At 42.6% G+C, this 20,604-nt stretch overlaps 2 protein-coding genes across 2 annotated transcripts in view; one reads left to right on the top strand and one right to left on the bottom strand.

Moving 5' to 3' along the window:
• The window catches only part of LOC138952337 (cilia- and flagella-associated protein 61-like), a 203,828-nt gene that overhangs the window by 58,043 nt on the left and 125,181 nt on the right, over positions 1-20,604 (bottom strand). The gene's annotated exons all lie outside the window — the stretch shown is intronic.
• LOC138952339 (uncharacterized) overlaps positions 1-20,604 on the top strand; it is a 35,886-nt gene that overhangs the window by 1,084 nt on the left and 14,198 nt on the right. Inside the window, exon 1 of the mRNA XM_070323984.1 lies at positions 1-14. This exon is cut by the window's left edge and continues 1,084 nt beyond it. The gene's annotated coding sequence lies outside the window, so the exon portion shown is untranslated. The remainder of the gene's footprint in view (positions 15-20,604) is intronic.

Consider the following 20,604-nt stretch of genomic DNA (forward strand, 5'->3'; position numbering starts at 1 on the left):
TACCATCTTCACAGGTGAGCAGTGGTGTGTTTTACACCTACAGCAGTTGTGGCGAATAAACTAGCGGTAATTACAGTGATAGACATATTTCTACGAAGTTGTAGGGAGGAGGAAGGTGTATAGCTGTGTGTTTATGAACCCTTATGTCCAAACCGAACATTGTCAAAATGTCATTGTCTTGTTCCTTATTTGTTTTCCATAATCAATTTTAATCTCTCCATTTTCATCTTCCGTTACTGATAATCTCCATATTTCGCTCTCTGTCTGTCTGTCTCTCTCTGTGTCTGTCTATCTGCTGTCTTTCTTTCTGTTGGTCTGTCTCTGTCTCGTTAACAGACAGACACACTGACACCCTCTGTCTCTCGCCTGTCTTTTCCCCCTTGTTAAACCTCATGCTGACAAGCACAATTAAATTGGGCAAATGATCATTGACCTCCTTTGTTCACGAGCTGTCGTTCTTTTGTCACATTACACATCGTTAAATGGATGTACTCCCTGACATATTAATGTTCATGAATTTATTCATAAAGGTTTCGGGGTGTCAGCTCTGTGCGCACTGGCCACAAAGGGAGTCAGGGGGTGGGGGTGTGTGTGCGTGGCTTGAGAGCCTCTATAGTTGTAGAGAAACTCGGTGGCAAGACTAGAGTGTTTTTTGAATGAGATATCAACTTTATGTCAACACACAGACACGTGCAAATGTAAAATACAAACACTGCGAGCAAACAGACACAAAAAATGTGCACTCGATGGCGGATTATGAATCGGCTGATAAGACTGCGCTGTGCTGTTAGATTATGTTTGTTTGGATTTTACGTTGTGAATGATCTCCTCTGAATATTAAACATGACACCAAAGAAAAATTTAAGGAAGACCACGATCAAAACGTGCAAAGGTGAATTTAAATATGAGAGAGAGAGAGAGAGAGAGAGAGAGAGAGAGAGAGAGAGAGAGAGAGAGAGAGAGAGAGAGAGAGAGAGAGAGAGAGAGAGAGTCATTAAAACATACAGATGTAAACATGATATCCCGTCGCCTACACACACACACACACACATACACGCACGCACACACACATATTTCCACGACCTACCCTCGAAGGCAGGGTTACAAAATCGTGTTTGACATCCGTTATTTATACTACGACTGTTTAAAAAAACAAAAACCTAAACAAATAAAGATTCAATATTTTTTTCTGCGTGGAGAAAATGATAAATCAGATACACTTCCGTTTGAGCAGAGGTAAAGTTACGGCATTTTCAAGCTGTTTCACGCACAACACCCATATTTATTTACCAACTTTAAAGCCATATGTACTCGATGACTATACACGCTAATTGCTTTACCAACAGCTGGAGACATGCTAAATTAAGTTCCCTGCAAAATATTGTGGTCTAGGACCCCTTCAATGTTGAGATATGTTAATTTTCATTTTGATCTGGATCGTCCTATTTATAGATTTGCCAACAGAGGTAGCGTTGACGCAAGGGAAATAACTCCGCGTCTTTGTTTACATCCAAAGTTTTTGAGACTCTAAAACAAGCTGTAAATTACTGTAATGCATGTATATGGTCCGCGCATGGCGACATATCGTCATTACATGGTCTTATGGTGCGTTTGACATCGATTATGGGCAAACTACACTTTGTAAACACGGGAGCGCGTACATATGCCTTTAAAAAAGACTCAAAAACAATAATAGCAAATTCACGATCCAATGCCCGTTACTGTGGTAGAGTTTGGTTGGGAAGTTACTCAATTCACGCCCCCCCCCCCCCCCCCCCCATGTGTCCCAAGACACACATTTTGTAGTCCTGGCATCCTGAAAGGCAGAGGCCCCAACCTACAGGTTTGCTACCATACCAAAAACGCCTCCAGACACGGGAACTTGGGAGCAGAGGCAACAGCTCCTGACTCTGCATCAGATTGCTTGCGCTGGCATCTGCTTACATAGACCCACATTAAGTCACCACCGAGTGGTAGACACAGACGACATTTGGTTGCACTGACTGCCAGCTTCACGGTAATGCGTACCCCTAGCGCGGCTCTGCTTGGGTGGGAATGTTCTGAGCAAAACACTATGTGTTTCTCCATACGCCCCGCCCTCCATGGAACTTCTTGACCCCAACATATTGGGTGGGGAGTTTGCCCAGTCGAGAGAGGCGCTGGCTTTAAAACCGGTTGTTACTATCAGCGTGGGTTCAACCCCCAAGTTCGGCGCGGGATGTGTGTCCCAGAGTCAACTTTGTGCAGACTCTCCTCGGTGTCCGAACACCCCCGTGTGCACGCATGCGCACGATAAAGCTCCCAGGGTCACAGCGAAAGCCTTACACACCAATACATGCATGCAAAAATATGAAGCCCGGGTGTCCGTTCGGCCAACAGCCAATAAAGTAACCATTTCAGCACTGACCCAAGACGACCCAATCCGGTCCCTAGCCCATTTCGGGTCTCCTCTAGCAGCCGGCAGCCCGCTGTCTACATCCCCCCCCCCCCCCCCCTGCATTTTTATTTTGTATGCTCATACAAAGCCGGGTTTTCCCGTGTAACATGCCCCTAATGGCTTTGCCGTGAGGGCGTAAAACTTACATTTTCTCTCTCCCCCCCCCCCCCCCCCCAAAAAAAAAAAAATACAACAAAAACACCAACAACAAAAAACAACAAAACAACACACAACAATATACAACAACAACAACAACAACATTTTAATACTAAATGTTAAAAAAATCCCCACTTCGATCACTATTTTAAGCTATTGTCTTTTTGTCATAGAAGGGAAGCCAACACTGACGATTACCTACACTCTCTTGAAACACATAGCATACTTACTCTACCTGTCCCAACATAGGACAATTAATTGGTCCTAAGAGGACGTACAAAATCAACTAGTCACTCACTCTCTTAAAACTCAGGTGAGTCAAAATAGGCCATGTCGGAAACGAAGCATAAGTGAAACCGATGGGGCGAGTGAGATTTAAAGCTACACGACTTCCCTGTACGTGTGAGAAAGAGACGAGTGGACTGTCGTCACCCTCACACTCGCTCTACTCGCATGTAGATATCGTGATGCTGATGGATATGCACGGCCCGCGGCAAAACACTTGTTTGACATCGCCGACAAGCGCTGTATCCTACTCATCCTCAGCTGCACTCGGACGACACTTTAAGGACGATTTAGGGAGGATACAAGTCGTGATTTTAAAGGGATAGACCCTCATAATTATGTAAAAGAAACGATAGATATTCTAATCTTCTTGGGTGTTTTTTTGATTTTTTTAGAAAGGTATCCCACGAACGCTATACTGTAATCGACTTGAGAAATTTTCATACCGATAATACATGATAAAGAAGGATTCGTTGTGCCCGATCAGGGGCTACAGTTGGAGATGGAAGTTCACCAAAAATTGGGAACATACTAACTAAAATACGGTGGGTGCAATAGGCGCCCCCATTTTTTTAGCAAACGCCACCCAAGGCCGCTTTGTACGGGTAGAAATTCCGTAGTTTCCAAGTCTATGGATAAAGCTTGCGTAAGAAGATTACGTCACGGTCGAAAGTCTTTGTGTGTGTGTGTGTGTGTGTGTGTGTGTGTGTGTGTGAGCCTGTGTGTGTGTGTGTGCGTGCGTGCATGCATGCGTATGTAAATGTGTGTGTATGTGTGTGTGTGTGTGTGTGTGCGCGCGCGCCTGTTCTCGTGTGTGTCAGTGTGTGTGTGTGTGTGTGTGTAGGAGAGAGAGAGAGAGAGAGAGAGAGAGAGACAGACAGACAGACAGACAGACAGACAGACAGACAGAGCGGATTTGTCCTTCGCTGGGGGTATGCAGTGCCTTGGCATTGCACTTCTACTTAATTATTATTATTATAATTTTTTTTTTTTGGGGGGGGGGGGGCAAAACACCACGTTCCTGAAATGTACGGTGCAGCAATTAAATACTGTTGGATCTCTTGTAAAATATACCGCGCACCACGTAAAAAATAAATAAATGACAGCCGTTAAAAGTTTGTGACAAGGTAGAAGTCAGAATATAGCACACCTTTGGTCACGGACTGGGGGTGATGGGTGAGGGGCTAGGAAGGGGAAGAGACAGTGGCAGAACATTGTTTACGCATCAAACTTAATCCCAACCCTGCGAAAAATCGAATTCTTGCCTTCTTGAAAATGAGCGAAGGATGTCTCCAGTCTTCACTTTGTTTGTCGCGCGGATTCTGTGTCGATCTCAAGGTGCCACATTAGTCAATAGATTGGCCAGTTCCTACGATACACGCCAACTTTCATTTTCACGATGAGGTCCGTCCCTTTCAAATCTCGGCGTGTAATGCCAAAGGCGAAAGGCAGGTAACTTCATGCAGAGTAGAAACAAACCATAAGTAAGGAGCTAGTTTCTTGATGCAGGTGTTGGCTTGTACGGATGTGCTCCGATGTGTTGGGGGGAGTGGAGGTAAGGGGAGGTGTGGGAGGAGGGGGGGGGGTATGTGACCAGTCGCGCCTGTTAGAGGGGTGGGTGTGAGATGCTGTAATTCACAAACGCCCTTCCTCGTCGAAAGTATTGTGAAATGATGTGATTCATATTGGCTGCCTCGCCTATTAACACTCTTACTTCCTTTATCAAATACACGATTTTGATATTTGTTTTACACACATACAGTTCCACCCACCCACCCACACACACACGCGCGAAAACACACACACACACACACACACACACACACACACACACACACACAGTTACACACACACAGTTACACACACACAGTTACACACACACAGTTACACACGAAAACACACACACACGAAAACACACACACACACACAAACACACACACACAGCAGAGAGAGAGAGAGAGAGAGAGAGAGAGAGAGAGAGAGAGAGAGAGAGAGAGAGAGAGAGAGAGGAGGGAGACAGACAGACAGAGAGAGAGAGACAGACAGACAGACAGACAGACAGACAACCCGCACGATGGAAAGACTTGACCATACTCATCAGAATAATAATAATAATAATAATGGTGATTTCTATAGCGCTTTCGAACACACAAAGCGCTTTACAAAAGCAATAACAACATCATTACCAGAATGACGCCATTGACGGAATAGAACACAATCATAAACACTTTACAACAAAAACCAAAAACAAAACATAAATGTTACAAAAATCCAGAGGCTCTTACAGGAACGAACTCCCAGTATACACAACAATTATAATGCACACACACACACACACACACACACACACACACACACACACACACACACCCACACATGTCCACACACACGCACACACACATGCACAGACAGACAGACACACACACACACACACACACACACACACACAGTAAACATTGTTCATCCGAAAGTGCACATTCACAGGGTCGCGACAACTACATCATCATAGAATGCTTCTCTGAAGAGGTGAGTCTTGAGATTTGCTTTGAAAGAAGGCAGAGATGGACTGAGACGTAGAGACAAAGGGAGTTTGTTCCAGATATGATCAGCTGCGACTGAAAGACAGCGGCCACCATGATCGTCCCTCTGATACTTAGGAGCTTTGACAAATTTATTTTGGGAGGCAGAGCGGACAACCCTTTCAGGATTGTTTTTTTGCACTAGATCGGACAGGTACTGTGGAGCCGTGCCCGCGGCAATTTGATAGAATATGCAGCAGATCTTGTATTTAATTCTTTGTTCGACTGGAAGCCAATGTAGCTGTTTGAGTAGAGGCGTGACGCTTTGTTTCATAGGTGTTCGAAACACGAGTCTAGCGGCAGCGTTCTGGACTAGTTGCAGGGGCTTGGTGACAGATTTGGGACATTCAGCAAGCAGTGAATTACAGTAGTCTAATCTAGAGAGTATGCCGGAACAGACTAGTCTTTTGGTTGCGTCTTCAGTAAGGTACTGTCGAATGGAACCTATACGCCGGATCTCCATTCGCGCTGCTTTACATGTTTGGACTACATGCTGTTTCATGCTAAGATCTTTGTCAAAAAAGACTCCGAGATCACGGGATGTATCCGAGAACTTGATGTCAATATTGTTCAAAGAGATGGCCTGTGGGAGTTCTGAAATAGACTTAGCATGGGTAGGGGTGGAGTATGAAAAACGCATGGCTTCAGTTTTGTCGTCATTTAGTTTGAGTTTGTTCTCTTCCATCCATGCCCCGACATCTCTCACACACTCCTGTAGCGACAGAACCAAATCTGAGTACTTGTCATGTGATGCGGAATGATTGATCTGCGTATCATCTGCGAAGATTTCGTGTAGCACACAATGATTCTCTATGAGAGTTGTCAGCGGTGCTGTGTACATAATGAACAGCACCGGGCCTAACACAGAACCTTGAGGAACACCAAACACAAGAGAGGTTTCAGCAGATTGTTGGCCATCGATCAGAACAAACTGTTTCCTGTCTGAGAGATAATTTTGAATCCAAGAGAGAGCCATCTCGCTAATGCCAAAGTAGTGCTCTAGACGATATAAGAGAATGTCATGGTCTATCGTATCAAAAGCCGCAGACAGATCTAAAAGCAAGAGGACGGATGTTTTGTCCTGGTCTAGAGCGGTCAGAAGGTCATTCAAAATACGAAGAAGAGCCGTTTCCGTGCTGTGCCGTGGTCGATAGGCTGACTGGTGGGCACTAAGAAGGTTGTGGGATGAGAGATGTGAGGCAAGCTGTCGGAGAACAAGTTTTTCGAGAATTTTCGATAGAAAAGGAAGGTTTGAGACGGGTCTATAGTTTTTCAACTCGTTGGAATTGAGAGAAGCTTTCTTCAGCAGTGGCTTTACTAAAGCGGTTTTGAATTCCGTGGGGACAACGCCAGAAGAGAGTGATTCGTTCACTATGCGTGTCCTTCAAGGAACACACACAGTTACACACACACGGTTCATGACGCGATATTCCGTCACCATAAAATGACCGCGTACGTAACGCGAATCAAAGCTATAACTAAGAACCTCAAGCCATGAACGTCCACAGGCCGCCATGTTCCGTAGTATTATTTAATCTAACTCCATCGACTTAAACACCCTCGAGGGGTTATTTATACACACACATTCCTCACGAGTATCAAGGAATGCTGCAGGCGAACATTGGAAGTACACTCTTCAGAACTATGTACTGCATGACACCTCCCACAGCCCCACGGACATAGTTGTTATGCTCTCACGGTACAACGCCCTTCAAATGATTATCTCAACTCAACTCAATGCCCGTCACTCCTGTCAGGGTATGGGCCGCCAACAACAGCTCTCCAGAGTCCTCTGTCCTGGGCCATCTTTTCTATCTGACTCCAGGTGTAGCCCATCTTTCTGGTGTTCAAATGATTATGCTGAAGACATTTTATGGGTTAGTGTGAAGATATAGTTTAAGGTGTGGTTAGAGACCCCTTCTCGAAAGAATTCTGATCAAATCATCATCGTCAATCTTTTATAGATATCTCGGCAGGTCATGAAAAAAGTGGAGAATGTAGACCACGTAGCCCTGAGAATTAAAGGCATTTCGTTCCCGTGAAAACATGTGAGCTTATTATCACAGAACTGCCCTTGCAGGCTTTAACATGGTTTATCCTACATACGTGAGAGAAACACCCGTGAGATAATAATCGTTCAAATCACACGTGTGTATATCATGTAAATAAGGTCATGTCAAGCAAGTCTGACAGGGACCTATTATTCTACTGTTTATGATGCCAAAGTCACCGAGACAAACGTCATTATAGAAACAAAAATTACGCTCGATAATTACCCTCGATGAATTTTTAGAACTAACACGTCACGCCACACTTTCAGAGTGACGTTTCTTTACTTTGACGTAATAGATTGCACGAGGCTTTAGAAGAGATCGAGGTTCCAAAACAAGCGTCTTCAATTAAGCTGCCTCGACTGCAGGACCTTTTCAGTAAAATACACGTAAGTACAGTATGTAGGATAAACAGAATACTACATGGCTCGCTGTGTCGTACCAGATTTACAAGACAGCAAGCCATGTAGTATTCTCTATATATGACTAGCTCTCCACTTGGACACGTACCAAACAATCAACACCCTGACTGCTTCCTGTGCGGAGTGGGAAGGTTTTGTGATTCATTCATTTCGAAGATTGAAACTATAGTGATTGTTAAAAAAATAATTCATTGAAGAAAAAATGTCTGACTCTGCACAGAAACCATCCAGACTGTTGATTTTTGGTATGAGTTGGAGTGGAAGGATGACCTTGATCATTCCATGCCTGGCAAGATCTGAGATGGCGAGCCGCTTCGCTGTTACGAGAAGGACCCTGCCTTTAAAGCGGAAGTGTCTGCAGAGACGCAAAGGCAAGAAGGGGCACTTTGTGTGAGTTTGAAATTAATTCTATAATACACGCATTATAAAAGAAAACAACTTAGATTCCAAGTAGTGTGGTAATAGTGTGAGAAACTACTTTGTAGCTTTGAAATAAGGGCATATAGACCAACTCGGGAAATAACTCTGTCGGGCTTGTATATGTTGTGAACTGGTGATTACCCTTGCTTTTAGTGAGGCAAACTTTCCACGCGTGCACCTTGTGCACGTTATTCGGAGAGAAAAAAACCTAGCTAGTGATCGACTGGCCTATTATGTCACGTGAGAAAGTTTGCCCCAATAAAAGCAAGAGTATTCACTTTTTCACAACCCGGGCCATACAAACCCGACAAAGTTATTTCCGAACATTGTGTATTGCAATTCCAAGTTAGTGTCTGGTTCAGGAGTCGAGGTTATAGACTTAAGTCCGGCATAAAGTGTACCCTCAATACAGTAACACTTTATCACGGTCGGACTAAAATATCTAAACTCGACTCCTCCATACAGCCCAGAACTCACCAAACGCCTATAGGCTCACATTTACGAAAGAAATCGCAAATGATGAGCTTCCACAGTTACCTCACGATCATTAGACGTATCCCATGCTATGGCAGAAGTGTCATTTTTTGGCTAAAATGAGAACTTCTACAGGCGAACAATGTTTTAAGGAGGCCCCTTTGGAAAGAAACGAGTTCACGGTCATGTAACGTTAATATCAACGATTCGTCACTGCATAATCTTGCAAGAATCAATGTAGGATTAACCTTTTTGAACTCGCTCTCTTTACGTTCACCACCAACCTCATCCATCCTGAGCTAAAAAAAAATAAAAATAAAAAGAACCATCAAAACAAAGCTTAACACCTGCGATTTTATCGTCCCATTAAAATAAGCCCCATGTACTAGTTAAGATGTGTCATTGCAATGTGGATCACCCTGACCGTTTCCGACCGGTTAGCGCTAAAACTGTGCAGGATCAATGATGCTGCATTCTTTCTCCCAAAATAACAGAGCACTGTTGCCCTGTCAGCGATGAAGCCACGGTTCTTTTGGAGGGCAAAGGGCTGAGGGTACAAGTGTGACTATGGGTGTTGATGGATTGCGTGACTTGTATTGTGGCCGTGATGTTCAATTTGAGCGCAGGTATTAGTGACGGTAACGTACGTGTGTGTGTGTGTGTGTGTGTGTGTGTGTGTGTGTGTGTGTGTGTGTGTGTGTGTGTGTGTGTGTCTGTGTGTGTCAGTGTGCGTGAGTTTGTGTACATCTCTCTCTCTCTCTCTCTCTCTCTCTCTCTCTCTCTCTCTCTCTCTCTCTCTCTCTCTCTCTCTCTCTCTCTCTCTCTCTCTCTCTCTCTCTCTCTCTGTGACTGCATGCGCGCGTACATGTTTTATATGAATACATACATGTGTATGCACAATAGTGGTAGCCGATCCCAAAAAAATTCCCCGAACTGCCAGCGACAATTCAAATCGTCACCCTTTAATACCTAGGCTGATTTTTATCGTAGGAAACAACGCGGGATGCACAATAACTATACCCAGCCGGCAACTTCTTCTTTCAATCTCTGTGATTTAACAACATGCTCATAAAAAAGGGGAGGACGCATAGGGCCTACATCTGTATGCACCCACTCAAAGTAGTGGGCCACTTTCATTTCTGCATTTATTTTCTGGCGCGAATATTTTGGGATCCTCCCGTCAGGTGGCGGGCGAGGGTGCGAATCGGTGTGAAGAAATAAAAATGTGATCGCATGGTCGAATGTGTCGTGTAGATTTGACAGTAGCGTTAGAATCCTCAGAAAAAAAGTTCGCTGTCTGAATTCAGTGTAGCGAAATTTTTATTTCCTTTCGAGAAAAATGTCATTTGTGGCTGATGCATGCATAGAGGGTCAAAGAGTTGCAATGATTCGTGAATGCGTTTGAGCTAATTCTATCCTAACTTTACAGTCACAACATCACTGAAACTTTGTGGATACCTGTTTTGAATGTTTGGACTATTTTTACGAAGTCATATTTTTGTTTAATATACGCAATTTAAAAAAAAATATGACGAGCGAAAGTGTTTCTACTGTAGACTACTATTGCCACAATCGATTTAACATGTTCTGAATCACCAGAATCGTATAAACGGCGTATTATGCGAAAGGACTTTGCATAGGAGACGATGAATCTGCTGCCAGAAGAAAAAAAAAAGTAAAATAATAAACCATTGGAAAGAAAAAAAAACACACGCCCCATCGATCTCGAGGGGGGGGGTGGGGGATAACCGAACATCCATGTCAAATACAAATAATGTATACATAAGAGGCTTCAGAACACAACGTCTAACATTAATTGATGAACGTGTCGAAATAATATCAGGTCACATACTCTTCAAAAGTCAACTTAGTCCAGTTTGCTTGACACATTTTTCTTGGGTCAAAGGCCTGTATTTGAATATGAAGGATGACACGAACGTACAGCAATGTAGTTTTCTTTTGAATCAATCTATCACAAGAACACACCGACCGACACTTCTTCACTCCGCAGTGTTGTCAAGATTTGGTTTTATGTAATCATTTATCTATTTAAATCTTTTTTAATTTTATTTATTTATTCGTTTATTTATTTATCTGTGTATCCATTTCTTTATGTATTTCTTTGTTTATTCATTGTCTATATTCCTTCATATATTTCTTCATTTATTTTTTTATCTATCTATGAACGTATTTATTTACGTGTTTTTTTCTTTCCTTTTTTTTTCTTCCTTTCCTGTTCTCTTTCTTTCTTTATTACTCGCAAGACTCAAGACGAATCACAACGAAGTCGAATATGATTGTTGCCGTTAGTTTTATGTTGTTGTTGTTGTGTTGTTGTTGTTGTCAATATTCCCTTAGCAAACTTTGGTTTTTAAATCGGGATTAAAGGAGTAAGTCTGACCATACATCACCAAACACCGAAAGGACAAACACCCAAAACAGTTAGGAACCGAGGGTTTACAATATTCAGGTCAACCTTTGTCCGTCTGCTCACAGGCAAAGCTCGTGTAAGACAAGACGATATTCTCGAAATAAAGATGACTCAAAACACTACTTGAAATTCAATACATCATCTCCCATGTTGAGTAAACTCCAGTAATCCGACTGTTCAAACATTCATTTGCTCGACCGGGCAGGGGCGGAGCAGTTAAGCCAGAGGGGGTGGGGGGGGGGGGGGGTGAAGCTCAAGAGTTTTATGTCTTATCCTTGATTTTAAACATGACCAACTGGTGTCAGCAGCCACTCATTATTTCTTTTAAAGTTAGTATTGATTTTTTTTTTGACAGACGTTCACTCATGTTTCTAGCACGAGTGGATTTGTACGTGTATGACTGTTTTTACCCCTCCATTCGGGCAGCATACGCCGATTTCGGGGGAGGTACGCTGGGTATTTTCGTGTTTCTATAACCCATCGAACTCTGACATGGATTACAGGATCTTTTCCGTGCGCACTTGGTCTTGTGCTTGCGTGTACACAAGAAGGGGGTTAAGTCACTAGCAGGTCTGCACATAAGTTGACCTGGGAGATCGCAAAAATCTCCACTCTTAACCCACCAGTCGGGAGCGACCGGGATTCGAACTCCCGATTAGGAGGCCGACGTCTTACCACCACGCCACTGCGCCCGCCCAGAAGCAGTCAGAGTTACAGACAATGCTTACTGTCAACACAGCCCAACCCACAGGGAATGTGTAAAAGGTCAGCTCTATTCTGGTGTTGAACACGAAAGGAACATGAAACGGGCCAATCCCTTGTCGCCAGCATTAGAAGCCTGCTGTCTTCTGACCACAGTGGCCGCTTTTCATTTAACGACCTTTCAAACACCTTATGACACCTGTCCGGAAAGTGATTACGAATCGGATCCTTTTACATCTTTCTTTTGCACAAAGCTGTTTGGTTTTGTTCATAAAAAGCACAATTTCAAAAGCCAAACCTTCCGGCAGAAAACAACGGCTGGGCGGGATTATAATTTTTATTGGATGTATATAAGAGAACACACAAAAAAGAAAGATACCATACCGCCTGCAGAAATAAACACAGGCACACACACACACACACACACACACACACACACACAGAGAGACACAGAGAGAGAGAGAGAGAGAGAGAGAGAGAGAGAGAGAGAGAGAGAGAGAAAGAGAGAGAGAGAGAGGGGGGGGGGACAGACAGTTAGATAACAGAGACAGGGGGATGGGTCGGGGCGGAGAGGGGGGGGACTGTTAATCAGTCATTGCTTAAAACCTTCACCATCCCAGACGACAGCACAGAGACATCACCTTGTCTCACAGTAAATGGAAACAATAGTCCATGTCAGGTGCACACGGTGAACTAACAGGTAAAGAGCTCTGGAATCGTTCAGTCAGCGCCCAGCGGGCAGGGAAAATGCATGTGCCAGACATAATGCTGCCAGACTATCCAGCAGCTGAAGGGTTTTAGCGTTACCACTCTATCTAACATTCTTCTACACCTCACCTCATTAGCATTACAGTTAGCCAGTAAGTGTATAAATTTCACCTCTGACGTGCGCACTTACCCTTTGCGGTGAACAAACTCGCTTGTCCGAAGACAGTTAGACTACAACTATAGGCGACTCAAATTAAAGTGAGTTTCCTGCTGCGCACTCTTTGTGGGAGTGATAAAAACTGATAAATAATGCGACCTCCCTTAAAGTGTCAAGGCCAGTGCTTGTCTTTTCTTCCCAGTCGCCATGTTTCCAGAGCTCGATCAGCCCGACGCGACACCGCCTGGGGCACGATGTCACAGTGACCTGATAGCGAAAGCTTATTTAAGGACGAGAGGAAGAATTAGTGTGACACACAGAAGAAATGGGAACTTTTTAAAGTCGTTTCCAGCAAGTAGATTAGTCGTCCAACCCACAGTTTGTTTGTTTTTTTCTCTCTAATTTTTCGTTTTAATTTGGAAAATCAAAGACATTTGTCTAAGAGAATGATCCATTGACAACAAATCAGACGATTCTGTCTCCTTGTATGATTCAATCCAAAACAAATCAAAGGATTCTGTCTGAGTTAACGATCCAATGCCGTTCTTTCTTTATCAAATTTCGATTCGTTTTAATAATCAAAGTTGTCTTTTCTTTTCCAAGGATGATTCAGTTTTAAAACACGAAGATTTCTTTCTTTCTTGATCGCTGTATCATTAAATTGCGAAAAATGAAGGCGTTTTCATTACGCAATGTCTATAATGTTATGCAGAGATTCCAAGGAAAAGAAGCAGGAGCGAAATGCTTCAGTGATTGTTGTCAAGAACGCTCTCATATTAAAAAACATTGTATATAAATTATGCTTCTGCTGACCGTATTCAGCAATAATCTTCTTTTTTGTGGGTTTTTTCCCGTTTATTTTACATCTTATGTTTGTTTAATTTAAACACTGGTTGCAAAACAAGTACTTGCACCTGAAACCTGTAATTCTTATCAAATCAAGATGAGCCAGTCAGTAAATACAAAATAAAAATCCAATCAGTCGATTCAATAACCCGTTTCTCATTTAAAGCTTTCAATGAAAACATAATATGCTCAAGCCGCCCCAACGCAGTATCTCGCTTCCCATTGGACAGCACAGCTCTCAAGCAATCCCATTGGTCGTCCAGCAATCTGTTTACTTACGGACACAAAACAGCAACAGGACGTTGAATAGTCCCAATTTACTGTGCAGAGAAAGAACAAAACTAGACCGACATCCCCTTGTGAATTCATTATTCAAGACAAACTGCCAGTGTGCAGATGTGTTCGATAGCGCAATGAGAAAGCTTCACACGTTCTCGCGATGTCAGTCGAGATAACCCGATAGCTCAGCTGGAACCAGACACCAACTCTGACAGGTATGCAAATGGAGTTCAGTCGAGCGTGGATCCGGATGTGCAACCGTTATTACGGTTCGACGCACATTGACGAAAAGATTGTCTGTCGTTATAATTATGCTGTCATGCAAAAATTGTTCCAAACTTATGAGGCTTGTTCTTATTTGGATGTATAATTAAGAGATACCATGGTGCCATAAAGAACACAGAGAAGACTACATGGCTTAAGTGCAATCCCTGACGTCAAAAGCGTGTAAGTTCTCAAAATTCAGAGGAAACCAAAGTATTCCGAGAACGAAGTGCGTCTGTGTGACTGTATTTACCGAGGAGAGGACAATTATTTCTCAGGTCTTTGGTGTCCAAAAAGTGAGAAATGTGCCCAGTGTAACCTGCCAAAACTTCCGGTATGTTTTTGTTTCTGTCGTTTTTTTGTTTTTGTTTTAAAGATCTTGTGAAATTAGCTCTATGTCTCTATCGGTAACTTGAACACCACTGCGTCTTTCTTTGACTTGACTTGATCAGTGGTTGAGGCCCGTGAGGGCCTGTTCGCCGTTCCAAAGATGATGGGGAAAAAATTCACAAAAAGGTGGCAATATTGAGCGCACAGAATGATAATGAATTTCCGTTGCAAATTTGTGTGTGTGTGTTTTTATCACAACACTGAAATCGCCGAAGCGGGAAAACACGAAGGTTGCACGCCCATGACATTCTTTACAGACACCATCATTAAGTTTCGTTTCGTTTCGTTTCTTTTTTAAAATAACAAGAGGGTACCGATCAAGAGAATTCAAACAAATTTCTAATAATAATAAGAAGAATCAAAACCATACAAGATAAGTTTGTTCAAGGCAACATTTGACCAGTACCTTGTGATAAAATATAAGGAAAGTCGCAGTAGCACAACTCACACTGTGTGCATGCGCGCGTACGTATTTGCCTACAAGCGTGCCTTTGAGTGTCTGTATATGTGTGCGCGCGCGTGTACCAGTGTGCTTGTATGTACGCGCGCGTGCTTGTATGTACGCGCGCGTGCGTGCGTTTGAGTGTTCGCGCGTGAGTCTTTACGTATTTGGAAAACTGTACCCACAGGTGTGTTTACGTGCGTGGGTGTTTCCTTTCATCATTATTATACACACAAAATAATCTGTTGAATGTGGAAATGATCAGTTTATCTGCAATCTGCAAGCCAGCCTGTCGATGCGTGTCAACCCGATAATGGTGTAGGATATAATGTGTATTTGCGCAGGATTAGAAGTAGACCAACACGTACCCCCAAAGCACTTGAACTTTGGGGTTTCTGGATAAAAAGTATGAAGTGTGTTTTCAATCATAAGTGTCTAAATCAGGCTATACCCATGTGTGAGAATATAGGCCCTATATCACAAAGTGGGTGCGTACCAAGCTGCTTGTTCGCTCCAGAGTTTTTAGTGAGGTGGGGCGTTCCAGTTTTTGCTTTCTTGTTGTTCTTCTTCTTTTCTCTCTCTCTCTCTCTCTCTCTCTCTCTCTGTCTCTCTCTCTCTCTCTCTCTCTCTCCACTCTCTCTCTCTCTCTCTCTCTCTCTCTCTCTCTCTCTCTCTCTCTCTCTCTCTCTCTCTCTCTCTGAGCATAGAGCAACTTAGTAAAGTGGTGTCTAAGAAAGTGTATCTCTTATCTAGAATTAAACACTTTCCTGAACTGCCAAACCAGAAAGTTATTCTTCATTGCTCATATTTAATCTGTTATTGATTACGCATCTACTCTATGGGACTCCGCAAGTGAAAATTCCTTAAAACCACTCAGCAGATTACATAAAAGAGCGCTAAAAGTAGTATTACTAAAGCACACTACCCTCACAGAGTTAGACTACATACATTTAGGGATCTTACCTCTAAAGTCAAGACTGCTTTTTAACAAAGGAATCTTTATGCATAAAATTATATCCGAAACTCTACCCCAAACCATTTGTTCAAAGTTCTCTTTGAAGAATTCACACCACCTTATGAAATTTAACACTCCTCTTCCTAGGATAGACTTATTTAAGTCTAGTCTAGTTTATTCAGGTGGCCGTCTCTGGAACGCTCTTCCGAATGCCTTACGGGAAGCTACCAGCACAGATTCTTTCAAAAACAAATATATATCCCATTTAATGAAAATAGTATATTCTTGATTGTTATGTCCTTTGGGACACAGTCACTCACTTTTGATTTATTGTTTTGTTCACGAAATTATGATGTTCTGCATAATATCCATTGTCTTACAGAGTTGATGTACTATTGCATATTCTGACTCTAATTGACTTGCAAATTTTTGCTTTGCACCTTGTCATGAACATTTATAAACTACAATGTTTCATATAATGCACTTATGTACATAAACTTATACTGTTTTACTAATTATGTAAGTATGTAGTAGTAGTTATTATAGTAGATTTAGTCCCTCTTTAGGGCGAGGGCCAGATGCAAAAAAGTATACCAATGCTTATTCTGTTACCCTCGTAAAATAAAGAATTGTCATTGTCATTGTCATTCACATTGTCATCTCTCTCTCTCTCTCTCTCTCTCCCCAGATCGGCTAACTGGGCCCCAGAAGACATGTGCAAAATAACATGGGGCCGATATGGGGCTCACATGGGGTGCTGGTAGGGGGTTGATTGCAGAGTCCCGCGTGAAAAGTAACAGCCGAAGGCAGCAGTGACGTCTTTGTCCGCATTTCCTATCACATATTTTCCCATCCACTTAAAATGATTGCAAAATTTGTGTCACCGTCAGGCGGACAGAACGCGTAAGCCAGCCCTGGAAGTCTCTGACATGTTACAAGCCAAAGTAAATATTTACGGAATGGAGTGATATTAAGAACAATAGCCCTCCCGTTGCTAGAATGGTCTTTTGTGCGGGGAACAGAGGACAAAGAAAATCGGACCCCCAAAAATCGATGTTATGAACAATTAATCGTAATATTGCACACATGGCGGTTCAGTTAAGAAGAAGGGACATTTTATTACGCAATTAATCGGAAATATTAGACAATATATCATTCCTCTTTTATTTGAACTGTCATATTGAAAATAGTATATTCTTGATTGATTGTTATGTCCTTTGGGACACAGTCACTCACTTTGTTTCCATCTCTGTCGGTCTCGGTCTCGGTCTCTCTCTCTCTCTCTCTCTCTCTCTCTCTCTCTCTCTCTCTCTCTCTCTCTCTCTCTCTCTCTCTCTCTATTCTTCTCATATGAATCCACAGCACTCTAAGAACTTTGAAATGCCATTGTCGTTCTGAAGGCGTTTCAAGAGAAAGTCGTTAGTGTCTAATATTTGTTTAATTTATTTATCCCCTATTGAAGTTCGTTTTTACATTTAGTCAAGTTTTGACTAAATGTTTTAACATAGAGGGGGGATCGAGACGAGGGTCGTGGTGTATGTGTGTCTGTGTGTGTGTGTGTGTGTGTGTGTGTGTGTGTGTGTGTGTGTGTGTGCGTGTGTGTGTGTGTGTGTGTGTGTCTGTCTGTCTGTCTGTGCGTGTAGAGCGATTCAGACTAAACTATTGGACCGATCTTTATGAAATTTTACAGAGATAAGAAGAGAAGATGGGGGGGGGGCGCGAATCAGAGAGAGAGATAGAGAGAGAGAGAGAGAGAGAGAGAGAGAGAGAGAGAGAGAGAGAGAGAGAGAGAGAGAGAGAGAGAGAACAAGAGAGAGAGCGCTGTTCCTATGACACTGCAAATACAAGATGACCGATCCACCGTCTAATAAAGATTAATTACAGCGAACATTCCAGATATCTTTACACGCAAATACTTTTTGCAGGCGGGCAAGGTACACCAGACACAGCCATACGATACCCTGTGTTCAAACACAGAGGGAGGTCCAGCTCCGTCCATAGACACAACCAAATTGTTAGAGGCCCCAGCGAGCCCAGGCAGGTGTAGAAACACACACATTTAACGAGTTTGGACTATCACAGTTTGGCTAAAAAATGATTCGAGCTTGTTCACCATTAGTCACTGATTGAAAAGAGACTTCGAAATATATATAAAACAAGAAGAGCAAACGCTCGATCGAGTCACTTTCGCAGTTCTGAATATTAAGCCCAACGTTAAGTTGTGTGTTGACGAACAGGAAAGGCTAGTTATCTCCCCTGTGTTTCCGATAACGTTTGTAAAAAGCTACAGATGTAAATAATTTGATGTAAAGAATAATCCTATAAAGTTTGAATCAAATCCGATGAATAGTTTCAGAGATATGATATTTCAATTTTTTTCCTTCAAGACATACCTGTGACCTTGAAAAAGGTCAAAGGTCACCAAAGCAGACGTCAAAGTGTAGAGGTCACTGGGAGTCACGTTCACATAAAATTTGAGCCCGGTCACTTTTATAGTTTCCGAGAAAAGCCCAACGTTAAGTTGTGTGTTGCCGAACAGAAAAGGCTAGTTATCTCCCTTGTTTTTCTGATAACGTTCGTAAAAGGCTACAGATGTAAATACTTTGATGTAAAGAATAATCCTACAAAGTTTCAATCACATCCGATGAACTTTGTCAAAGATATAAAATGTCTAATTTTTCCTTTGACGCTGACCTGTGACCTTGAAAAAGGTCAAAGGTCAACGAAACCATCGTTAAAGTGTAGAGGTCATTGGAGGTCACGACTAAACAAAATATGAGCCCGATCGCTTTGATAGTTTCCGAGAAAAGTCCAACGTTAAGGTGGTGTCTACGGACGGCCGGCCGGCCGGCCGGACGGCCGGCCGGCCGGCCGGACAGACTAACACTGACCGATTACATAGAGTCACTTTTTCTCAAGTGACTCAAAAAACCATATGAGAAAATATGTTTTAACAATCTCCTCAAAAGTTTGTTCAATGAATCAATCATATATATAATATAGATTATTATAATATTATAATTATAGATTATAGTCTTAAAGGTCCTTGTCTACATTTTTATACCGAAATCGCCATTTGACCATTAAAATGCAGAGTCTATTATCTACAAATATCAACAATACACCCCCTTTCGATCAGGAAAGACGAAGCCAGTGTAGCCGTTTGAAAATTCATTGTAGTATTCCAGCGTAGGTACTCATAGTAGGATATCCTTATTTGGAAAATGCCAAGCGCAAAACTCCTCTCAAATCCCGTGCATTTCGTGCGTTTAAAAAAAAGCGTGGACAGCGCTCCAGTGTCAAACTGTTGCTGCACTTGTTTGGGCGTGGCTATAAGCATAGTGACATAAATTTGATTGGTCAGTATTTTTAGGCAAAGCACATGTTCTCAGCAAACAGAAAACAAAATATTGGAAGCGTGAGTCACGCTACCCAAAAATAAAATCTTTTTTTTACATATATTTTTTTTTCTATAACTTTTTTCCCCATGGTTCATTCATCATCTGACATAACTTTTTAGCGAAATCTAACCATAAGATTATTGAAAAAAAGCAAAAATGTTGACGACCACCTTTAAGATGCGCTACTTATTTCCACGCAGTAATGTTCAGTAGGCTTTAAGCCTGCCTGCTCAGTCTCGCCTTCCCTCAAGAAAACGTTTTATCTGATCTTTCTAAAAATGCCTGAGAAAACAAAAGGACGATCGCTGTACCGTAGCTGAAACGAACCTGCAATGAAGTTTGTTTGTTTGTTTGCTTAACGCCCAGCCGACCACGAAGGACCATATCAGGGCGGTGCTGCTTTGACATATAACGTGCGCCACACACAAGACAGAAGTCGCAGCACAGGGTTCATGTCTCACCCAGTCACATTATTTTGACACCGGACCAACCAGTCCTAGCACTAACCCCATAATGCCAGACGCCAGGCGGAGCAGCCACTAGATTGCCAATTTTAAAGTCTTAGGTATGACCCGGCCGGGGTTCGAACCCACGACCTCCCGATCACGGGGCGGACGCCTTACCACTAGGCCAACCGTGCCGGTTGCAATGAAGTACTAACAACAAAAACAAAAACAAACAAAAAAACACCTATAATAATTGCTCAAACGAATGCGAACAATAGGCGGCATGAGTCTAAAGCGTCTGAGTCCCGATTCCCATTTATATTTTTAAGTGCTGTAGGAGACGCATACGTCTAGCAGACAAAACCCGTTGGAATCCAACATCTTACAATCTGAGCTAGACTACATACTTAGGTTCCGTGAAAATAAAAGTTTGATGTGGTGGGTTTTTTTTTTCTGGCAGTGTTCACTGTCCTAGTGTCCACTGTCGGCACTGCTCTACTTTAAAATAAAAGCCCCGCCACCTGTCCCTTTAAAATACAACAGCAGGTGTGTATTATGTATATCCGGAAAATGGAGGTCCCTTAATTAATACAGTCGTCAACGCTTTCACTTTCTCTGAATAATATCACCTCACGGACGAGTTCAATCGTAAACAAGTCGCGTAAGGCGAAATTACTACATTTAGTCAAGCTGTGGAACTCACAGAATGAAACTGAACGCACTGCATTTTTTCACAATGACCGTAGTCCGCCGCTTGTG

Source organism: Littorina saxatilis, linkage group LG17, assembly GCF_037325665.1.
Source record: "Littorina saxatilis isolate snail1 linkage group LG17, US_GU_Lsax_2.0, whole genome shotgun sequence".
NCBI lineage: Eukaryota > Metazoa > Mollusca > Gastropoda > Littorinimorpha > Littorinidae > Littorina > Littorina saxatilis.